Genomic DNA, 9383 nt, shown 5'->3' on the forward strand with positions numbered 1-9383 from the left:
GGCTTGAGGCCGAGCCGCTCGCCACCATTACCTTAAAAAAGGCTTTGGACTTCGTCATAAAAAATATTGTTTGATGGTATGGGCTTCCAAGGAAGATAGTGTCCAACAACGGATTGTAGTTCGACAGTGAAGTGTTCACAGACTTCTGTCAACAACATGGTGTCATCAAGAGGTTCTCTTCCATAGCCCATTTGCAATCCAATGGCCAAGTGGAAGCAGTGAACAAGACACTTAAGTCCACTCTGAAGAAAAGGCTAGAGCAAGCTAAAGAAACTCAACTCGAGGAACTTCCTAGGGCATTGTGGAGCTACCGCACCACTTCCCAGACCTCCACTGACCATTCTCCCTTCTCAATGGCCTACGAGTACGAGGCTATGCTCCCAGTTGAAGCAGCAATCTCCACGCATTGATGGGATACGTATGATTCGACCACAAACCATGCCCTACTTTGGGAATCCTTGGACCTCGTGGAGGAGCTACGCAAGGCTTCTCAGCTACGAGTAGCAACCTACCAGCAAAAGGTGGCCAGATATTTCAACTCCAAAGTGAAAGATGGAAAGTTCGGGGTCAGTGATCTGGTGTTGTGAAGAGTCTTCTTAGCCACCCGAGATCTAGGTGCAGGAGTATTGGGACCCAAATGGGAGGGCCCATACTAAGTCGAAAGTATTGTATGTCCAGGAACATATAAATTAGTCCGACTTAATGGGGAGCTGATTCCTCACGCTTGGAATGATGTGCATCTCCGTCAGTATTACCAGTAGCGTCTACAACAAACATTGTTTTTTTTTATCCCCCATGTAGCCTTCAGGCACATGTAATGGAAACCGTGTATATAAAACACAATAAGAAATCTATTTGTTTTGCTTATGTCCTTTTCTATAGTTTTTGTTATATTTTTATGATGCAATAAGAGCACCCGCGTCCAAACTAGTGACCGCAGACCAGTCTCTGATCAATTGGGGGGCATGGGTCTAGGGTCGCACTGCACCTCATAAGGGACGACCTAGGAAACAACTTGTATCTAGCTGATAGGTGTAGGCCTAGTGTCTCCATCCCGAAAATAGAAAGTCTCAGGAAACTAACCAAGTCTAGCCTAGAAGGTAGCTTGTTCAAGGCAGAACTAAGCTTAGCACCTAAGAGCTAGATAACCCAAGTAGCGCGAGAATATACTGGTCATCTCCCACGGACACCAAGCCCTAGGTGCTCTGACCATGTCTATTGATCTCGGTATGTGAACGGAAGGTCGAGTACCTTATACTTGGCCTCGGGAAATTCATGATATAGGGAGCTTGGCTAGTTGACGAGCGAAGCGCCCTTAATATCACTACATCCCATATTTAGAAATGCCAAAGGTAACATAGTTAAGAATTTAGGTTACCTCCCGAGGACAGCGCACCCGGATAGTAATAACCAAATCTTAATCTGTGGGATGCGAACGGACGCCCAGACAGTCTATGCCTAGGTGTCTTGTTAGCATTACCTCTCGAAAAGGTATCCAGGAAAAAAGGCGTGCTCTTGGGGAGTAGCGTCGAAACCCCTAATCTCTCGAGTATCGCATGCTCATGGGGTAGGTGTTTCCACGTGTTAGACCCCCCCCTGAAAGGCCGAATCTTCAGGTTGTAGGGGCATGAGGCAATGAGTAAATACATGTGGTAAACTTCGCATCAAAGTCACTTCTATGACTGTGGGCCTACAAGAGACCAAACGTGAAAACCAGGTATTTGAAACAACTCTGAGTTCTTGTTCACATAGCTCCTCCTAGATGCGAGCTAGCTCCTCCCGAGTCTTCTTTAGCTCAAGAGACTGTGTAAGCACCAGGTCCCTAAGTCGCTGGTTTAAAGCAGCAACCTGTGAATTCAAAGTGATGAATCAACGAAAGTAATAAAAACAAGACATTCATCGAGATCAAAAAGAAATCAGCGTGTTGGCTAGTTGCCACTAGTACCACCTCATTGTCACCACTGCAACGGGCGAAGCTGCCTGCAATCATTTCGTACATGGACGTTGCTAATCCCTGCAAGAGCTCTGTGCTAAGTGGCATGGCTCTTTCTCCTATTCTCCCCGCGAGGAGAGGTTCAATTTCTTCATGGTGGGGAGCGGAGAAAGGTTCTTTCGGCCAGTCCTCACGTAGATACTTGGTCAGCAATCAGACGCTTTCATTTCCCTCACTGATGCGACCATTATTGTAACGACCCAAATTCGGTAATAAGGCTTGAGGGCCTTGATTAGTGTGCCGGGAGGGCATAAATGGGATTAGAGTGAATATTGTTGACTTAAATTTGTGAGTATGTGATTAATGATAATTAATGATATTATGTGATAATATGAAATATTTATGTGATATATGTGAGAACCACATTATTATTTGGGCAGGTTCATAGAGCGCAACTCGAGATGATCGTAGGGTCAGATAGCAGGAAAAGTCACAACGGGAGTTAAAATATGACTTTGGACAAGTCAGGGGTATTTTAGGTATCGGGTAGTGATTTGGACTATCAGGTTATGAAAATAAATATATGGAGATATATTTGAGGTTAGGATGTCTAAGCGGGAATATTGGGGGATTTTACCATTTTGACCTCGGGGACGGTTCTGGCACCCCGAGTCGTGGGATTAACTTAACGAGTAAGACAAACTTAGGAAGCCTTTAGAAAATTAGACCGACATTACCATTTTTCCTACTCAACTGGTTACTCTTACTCTCACTCTCAAGAAAAACAAAGGGAACCAAACCAGAAACTCTCAAGGGAACTGGGGAAATTGAAGCTGAAGAATTGCTGGAATTTAGAGGAATTCAGAAGCAACCTTGGGGATTAGCTCAGTAGACAATCAAGGATTAAATCAGGACCAAGGTAAGCATGAATTTCCTTCTTCTTGTGGTTAGAACTTGAGTTTTAGCTGGGTATTGAGGTATTGTTCAATTGATGATTAGGGTGGAATTGAGCTGGGGAAATCCTTGGAATCAGCTGGGATTTGGCTAAGGGAAGGGTTCAATCAAGAAGGTAAGCTTTGTTTCATGAATTGATGATTTGAGTTTGAGTTTTGACTGGTTATAACAGGGTGTTTATGTTCTTAGAGTTTCATGGATTGGAAGTGAATTTTCTATGGTTTAATGAGCTGAGTTTCAGTTGAAATTGTGTAGCATGAGTTGAGGTTATGTTGGGTGTTGAAGTAGAAAGCTTAGGGGTGGTTTTGGCTGAGGTTTTAAGCTCTAAAATGATGGGTTTTCTGGGCATGAAGGGAAGGGTCGCGGCTCTGCTCTATAGCGCTACGGCCCTAGGATGAAAAAGGGCCAAGGAGGCTCGACCAAGGGAGGGCGCCATGGCGCCCAAAGCAAGGGTCGCAGCGCATGTCTTTGCTCAGGATATTCTTGGTTCTGTTTTGAGGCTAGGGTTGCGGCTAAGCTTCAAGGGCCACAGCCCTTGGTTGTGCACATGAACTTTTGAGGGTTTTAAGCATGGGAATGTGGTCTAGTGTTTTCGGGATTGATTCCACCACCGTGCTTGGTGGAATTCGGATTCCCGGGAGTTAGTTTTGTAATCGGAAACCTATATTCGAGTATTAATGGAACCCTATACATTGGTTGTGACTAGGTGATAAAGGCTTAGGCTCGGGAACGGATCGTGCTTGAGGGGCGTTGCTCGTAATTCAACAACCGTAAAGATTAAAGGTAAGAAAACTACACCTGGTTGAACATTTGAACGGGACTAAGGGATCCCTAATATAAATGATGGAAAGAATGGTATTATTCCATGTAAATTATAACTAATGGCCTTAGCGAGCCACGGTTAACTTGTGCAATTGGCACAGCTCGGACACTGGTATCCGAGGACAGCTTATTATGCACTGAGCTCGGTTTAAGCGGGCCGAAGTCAGTGGGATAAACAGAGGGTGCGGCCTAAGGTGTCAGCCCTAGTATTTGTGTAAAGTGAATGTTATACTTGATTATAGATGAGATTGTTGAATAATTTATGTGTGGATGCGGTTGCTTGTATCTTGAAGTATGCTCATATGCTATGATTTGAATAACTAAACATGCTTACTGGAATGTCTGCTTGAGATTGCTGTATATGTTGTTTTCTTGCTGAGCCTCAGCTCACGGGTGCTGCGTGGTGCAGGTAAAGGCAAAGGCAAGATCGATCAGCCCTGACCAAAGAGCTCTGCAGGATGAATATACATGGCAGGCCGCTCAGCCGCCACGGTTGAGGAGGTTACAGGGACAAGAGGACCAGAACTTTGTATTTTTCCTTAGTATGGCTAATGTCTACTTTTAACTGTTGAGTTTTACAATCCAGTTTTTAAACACTGATCTTTTGGGGATCCCTTGTGTTTGGTCTGATTATAAATTTATAAAATGCATCTTTGAGACCAAAATGTCTTTTAACCCTAGAACACTTAAATTATTGACACGTTTTTAAATTAATAACTTGATTAGCAAGTCTTGCACTTTATAAGTACACAGTGTAGCGGTCTTGGCTATCCAGGGCATTACAATTATAATATTGGGTGACCTCCTTCTGCAGACCATATACGTCATCATCATAGTACTCCAGAAATATAACCAGGTGAGGATCCTTGGCTTGAGGGGGATTGGGGGGAATCTCTTTGCCTTTCCCTGAGAACCCCCCGTCTCGGGGGGAGGAGCCTATAGGTATATGACCTCTCCGACGACTACTGCGCCTGAGGTAGGGGCCATTGGAGTAGTGGTGGAGGATGCCGAAAAAGACAAAGTTGGTGGTGGCGTCGTTGTCGGGACCATCTGGAGATCGATTTCAGAAGAGCCTGAAACCCTTTGTCGCTTTAAGCGCACCAAGTCAGAAAGGCACATACTATTTGCAAAATGAACACCTTGGTCAGTAACGATAAATAAAGGGAAAGCCATAACAGGATAATTCATGCAAAAAATAAAGGAAAAAAAACTCCTTGGGATTCACACCACGGTCAGGCTCCTCAGAGTGAAGGAGGGTATGGGAAAAATCATGTACGAGACAACCCATCTCTTGCGTCAAGTTGGTCTCATACTGACAAAACCAAGACGCATGCATGGCCATTGATTCATCGAGAGGTATAAATCTGGGACGGTGTACTCTCCTCTTTGGGTTGTGAAGGAATATGCTGATAAGATCCTGGTAATCTTGATACTCCTCCACAGAGTAGGGACGTTCCGAAACTTAGAGTGTAGCTTTACCTCCGCAGACAAGAACACTCTTTTTGCGCTCCTCGCGAAGGCGCTGCTGGTACCACTAGAGTGCTTTGGCCACCATGAAGTCTGCGTGTAGCTTTACCTCTATCCGAGACCTCTTCGACTCTTGGAAAGGGGTGAGGATGATGGGGTTCACACTCTGCCCCGCCTGCAGCATCCCACATTGTCGGAGACGGACGTCAGTGACAAGACAGGGAAGCTCTAACTCCTCGTTGGAAAAAAAGCCGATTTCCCGAGCCTCTAGATGAAAGATTAAACGGAATAAGTACGGCGATATAGACCTAATCGAGAAAATCAAGATGGATGTAGTCCAAAGGCTAAGGGCTCGGATTAACTAATGAAGATTTAGTACTTATCGACAGTGGTGAAGTCCAAGAGAAGGGTGGGGTTAGTTCTCATTGGAAAGTCGTCAGCCCAAAATAATTGATCTTTGTAGCCCCGAGCATGATTTTTGTTGCCGAATGGAGCTTTATACCCCTTTTTCCCGGAGCTAGTGTATTTCATCAGGGTGTAGTGACCTCCCTTCTCCCCTCTCTTTGAGCATTTCCAAAAGCTATAGATACACAATATTTTAGCATGAGAAGGAGTAGGCTAGCCCTTGCTTTTGTAGAGGATGCAGAGTCCGGCCAACACCTGGTAGTTGTTCAACAAGAGCTGGAACGGGGCTATGCCGACATACCTGAGGAAGTCGACATAGTACTGGTGTAATGGTTGTGTCGCTCCCGCCTGGAGGTGCGAGGCGCTCCAAGACCCAAGTCCGTGGATGCTTTCATGCGCCCTCTAATCCTCCCGAGCCAGGCGCACCAGTATCTCAGTGTCGTCCATCCTGTAGTTGGCAATTATTTTATTTAGGCCCCCCCGATGCCGAAGCTTGCTCGAAACATCAGCAGCCTCAAATCCGATGTTGGGATAAAGAGCATCTGACAGCATCAGACTAAAGGTGGCCTCTTCTTCCGAGAGACCAACCCCGTGGGACCTCTCGGCCACCGGCTTCGGATTCTCCCAAACGATGAGCACCTGGCTACTACCAACTGCATGTTTTTCCTTCTCGGAACATTATTCCTCCTCCTAGGCCATCTAGAGGATTTTGTCGTCGAATGCATAGAATCCTTGTTGGTGGAGCTGGCGAAGCTCCTCGAACACTTGAAATCAAACACCAAGCAATTAGCGCCTTGACCCAAAAGAAATTGGGTCAAAACGAGAGCCCCTAAGACAACTGCTCGGGGAAGAAGAAGAAAGGGAGAATGTAATCTAGTGGTTATAGGATGTCCTCGGAGCCAAGTACTTGGCAGCAGAGGCACCACCGGAAAAGATGAACACCATTGGATATGATGAGTACCACCGGAATCTTGGAATTTTCCAGATTCTGACCAAGGCTGCAGAGTAAAGAAAGACGTCCCAAAATACTATAGATTGGTTAAATGGGCCAGTTAGGCCATTTACGGTCATATATAAGGCAAAGACGACCTCAGAAAGGTGTAAAAATAGTTTCTAAGCATGCATGCATCCTAAACTCAAATACGCATGAAAACAGGAAATCATAGTTTGAGGGTACTTACTTGAAATAAAACATCGGATTATGTTGAAGCGAGTGTGAACTTTGAAGAACAATCGGTCGTTCACCAAAAAGTATGAAGCCTTATGCCAATCATCCAGAATGGTAGAAGAAGATGGAAGGAAAGTAATGCCAGAGAAGGGTTTTGGACAGATTGAAGAGTTTGCAGGCACAAAAATTTGAAATGAATTAAAGTAACGTTGGGAAGTCTGATCCTTGACCTTTTATGTTCCAAGCCGAGGACCTAGTCCTCGAAATCTTAGGAATAAGCCAGGTGGCAGCCAATGCAGACTAGCTGCCTCAGAGGAAGACCTGACAACCTTTTTGGGCAATTTGCCTACATCGTTACTGATGGTACGACTCGAAAAATTGCACTCCCACTACACCGCCCGACACGAAAATACGTACACACATGCCCTGACACTACCAGAGGCATGTTCCCCATAAAAATGATTATCTTACTGCAGTGGGCCTCGTAAATCTCGCTTGGGCCGTGATCTCTATTCAATGCGGTCCAATGCATTGAAAGGTATTAATCCCCCATTTATGGGAAGACTATGTATAAAAGACTGATGATTAACATTAATGGCCTCAGCCTCCATAAATAGGGCTGGGAATCTCATTGTTAAGGGTTCAGATTTTTGGTTGAGAAAAATACTTGTACTCTAAGCAATCTAAACGTTGCCTGAGAAGATACTATAGAAGCTTGTAACCACAAGCTTGCAATCTCGCTAATACAAAAGACTCGTGGACTAGGGTTATTTTATAACCTGAACCACGTAAAAGCCTGTGTTCATATAGCTATTTCTTTAACCTCTTTTATAAACGTTGATTGCGAAAAAGGCAGTCAACAATTATATTGTTATTTATTTATTCCCTTAACTCTACCAAAATTTCAGCAGCATAACGCATGTATTCTAACATATCCCAAAAAATTTAAACCCTGTAAATAACACTCAAAAAATTATGAGAACATTCACAATATACATATTATTAATCAAATTCAAATACTAACACATCATACAATTTTATACACACATTCACAATATGTTATTCTACACACTTATATAAATATCACTAAACACATCTTACTTTCTACACACATTCACATATTAATTAAATTAATTAAAACAATAACATAATAAAAAAAATAAATACCTTGATGCCACAAAATTATGAATAACCTAGTGACCAAATTTCCAAGATATACTCCTTCAATCTCTACACAAACATAATATGCATTGTTCTAAAAATTATATATTATATTTAACTATACACAAAGAAGCTAATATGGCATATCAATCCCCAAGTTAAATACAAAATCTATTTGTTGACGTCGTTTTCATCAACTTAAATCAAAAGATCACTAAACAATGAATTAAGAAATAAAGAAAGAACAATAGGATTTTTACTTGGTTCAACAGTTACAATCTGCCTAGTCCACGAGTCAATATTATTGATTTGTGATACTCTCTCAAATTTTTATCAAAGCAATTCAACAGAGTATTCTCAGTACAATTTTGTGTGTGTCTACAAATGAAATTCCCTAAGCTATTTATAGACCTAGTTGACTGAATATCTTCCCCTTATTTCGGGAAGTTACAATTCAAATTTTAAATAAATACAAATAAATGCATTAATTACATAATATCCCATGATAATTGGAATTTAATATTAGATAACAACAATTCCCTAAGGAATAGGGATTTCCTAACAGTTGTCGTGAGCAAAACGTGTTGTTGGTCTCGAACGCAAGGTTAAAGCGCCTTTCGAGATCGACCAACACTTCAAGCTCCTTATTCTAGTCAGCCTCCTTCTTTGCCAGTGTTTTCATCGAGTTCAATCTTCGGAGACCAACGTCTTCGAGCTTGCAACTAAGGCTCAAATAACACCCATATGTATCAGAGAAGATTCGTTCTTTCGAGCTTAATGCTTAAGCTCGAGCCTTCTGAACTTGTGCTCGATCGCCAACAAGAACAAGTCAAGAATCATGCACATGTATACAAGTGTCCATCCACTGCTTGTCATTTTTGAGCTTACGCTTTACGAGCCTATATTTCGGGGCTCATTTATGATGATGTTGAAATTTGGGTGTGACATAACTAAAACTATTTTTCCCGAGCCCACAGGACTTGAGGCAACTCCTTTAGCCATCTCCCCTCTGCTTATTCTAGCCTTTTCTTCATATAACTTTTCAAAGTTTTGTTAAATGCTTCGACCTGGCCATTTTCTTGGGGATGGGCCATGGAGGAAAAAAAATTTATTATCCCGTTCTTTTTGCAAAAATGTGTAAACAAATCACTGTCGAACTGGGTCCCATTATCCGACACAATCTTCCTGGGCATCCCATATCTAAAGATGATGTTCTTCACCAAGAAATCTAGGACTTTCTTTAAGGTGATGGTTGGTAAGGTTTTGACTTCGTTCCATTTGGTGAAATAATCGACGGCGACTACAACATATCTTACTCCCCCTTTTTCCAAATGGCAAGGAACCTATGAGGTCGATTCCCCATACTACGAATGGCCATGAGGAGCTCATCATGGTCAACTTGATGGGTGGAGCTCGCGGTATTGAAGAGAACCGTTGACATTTATCATAGCGTTTGACATACTCGAATGAGTC

This window comes from Humulus lupulus, chromosome 2, assembly GCF_963169125.1.
Source record: "Humulus lupulus chromosome 2, drHumLupu1.1, whole genome shotgun sequence".
Taxonomy (NCBI): Eukaryota; Viridiplantae; Streptophyta; class Magnoliopsida; order Rosales; family Cannabaceae; genus Humulus; species Humulus lupulus.